A 2,016-nucleotide genomic window follows, 5' to 3' on the forward strand; every position below is an offset into this window, starting at 1 on the left:
TGGTCTAGTACTGCAGTGATTTATTTAATTACCAGTTACACAGCTGAATGCTTGTTTTTGTTTGAGCACCGTATGCTGAACACCTGATCAAGCGTGAAGATGTGCTGCTGTTTTATTTTCCACACTTAGGTGCCATTCTGTAGCTTGCCCACGAGGTGGAGATGCCTCTGGGCCTTCTCAGTTTGCCTCCATGGTAATAAACAACATGCCAGCAAGGCATTGTTTCCAAATTCAGAGTTTTCTTCTAGGAGGGTCACTGCCCATTCTCTTTGGTTACCATCACTGAAATGTTTCCAGATAACAAGACCATGTCCCGAAGCCTGCTTTGTATCATTAGAGATGTATGTTTTTGTCACTTACAGAGTTTATAAAGAATACTTGAATGAAAACTCAAGAGACTTTTGCACAAAATCTTTGTTGAGTGGAGTTTTCAGCAGAGCTCTTGGCATTCATTCATACAGCGAATAAAATATAACAGAGGGCTTGTCTACATGGGGAAACTTACTGGCACAGCCATTCTGGTTATAATTATACCACTACAGCTATGCTGATAAATTTCCTGGTATAGACAAATCCTAGCTATGAACAGCATATTTTCAGGCTGAAGTGGTGAAGTTGGCCTTTATTAATGTGCAGAAATAACTGTAAAAGAGTGTAAATGCAGCAGATATACCAGGCTTTGAGAAGCAGAGGCTGACATTCACTAATGTGTCCATTAATCCCATACACATTTCTGATGCAACAGTCACCATGGCATGAAAACAATATTTAGAACGTAGGATTAGAAGAGACTTTATGGGTCATCATATCCAGTCCCCCGCTGTTGCATCAGATAATCCCAGAAAAATGTAGGCTTAGATATGATATGTAAAATGAGTCACTTTTGACAACCTCCCCTAATTCTATTAGTAAATGTCACCATTTTGGGACTGCAATAAAATTGAGCCTGAATGTTGTTTTCAACTTTAAAGGGAAAAGCTTACCTAAATGTTGGGTGATTTTGGTACGACTCTGTGCTACAGGACAGGGTTTTGTATTTGCTTCTCCTAATTTCTGCTCTGGTCTCTTTGCCTGCATCACTAAATGTACATTCATTCCTTTTGCAAAGGAGCAGGAAGATTGTATGCATCTTTCCAGCTATCGTTGTGACAGATCTTTTTACCTCTGCTATAACTGTGTCATTTACTTACTCATAGCACAACATTATAGATGCAGTTTTAGAAAACTTTACTTTTCTACAAAATTTAAAATGTTACTGGAGTCTTGTAATTATTTTATCACTTTTTGGAAGTCTTTTCATTATTAATCATAACTTTAGGTACTGTTACCTCCTGCAGAATCCACTTTGCACTGAAATTTCTCATGGATGTTTTTAACCAGCAGTGAATTTTGAAAAGTCCACAGGAAAAATCTTTAGCTAGTGTTAATTAACAATGCAACTGCCATGGCTCAAAAAAAATTTTTAGATTATTTATTTGAAAGCTCTTTTGTTAAAACCCCAGTTCTCATTGGCCTAGTTCTCAGGGTAAGACTACCTTATTTTTAGCACATCTTGTTTGAATGCCACATTTGCTTGCATTCAAATGTTATGCCTGGTGTATGACTCTTCCTAATAGCTTTTTTTAGCATTGTTCTGCAATTGCAGTCCCAGGTTGGAGCAGCCAACAGAAGTATGAAAATGATTTTAAAAATAGCTGTATGTGCTTTCGCACTTTTAGCTTGGGGCTTGCTAGGTAAGAATCCCAGCGCTTCAAAGAACATCACAAAGCATTGGCCCAGCACTCCCTATTGGAACTCTCACTCCAAGAAACTAGAACTTCTTATTTTAACATATGAATATTTTAAAATGTGTGATTTCTCTGGACTTTGCACCACACAGGAATGACTGCCTTTAACTTAAGTAGGTAGGGTAGAGCCACCCAAAGGGCTTACGGGTGAGCACTTTATATTTGCAAATCAGGCTTCTAGTTCCAGTTCCTTTTTAGGCAATCTGCTGCATTTTTTTTTTTTTTTTTT

Source organism: Gavialis gangeticus, unplaced genomic scaffold (assembly GCF_001723915.1).
Source record: "Gavialis gangeticus isolate Ggan-Ray unplaced genomic scaffold, GavGan_comp1, whole genome shotgun sequence".
NCBI lineage: Eukaryota > Metazoa > Chordata > Crocodylia > Gavialidae > Gavialis > Gavialis gangeticus.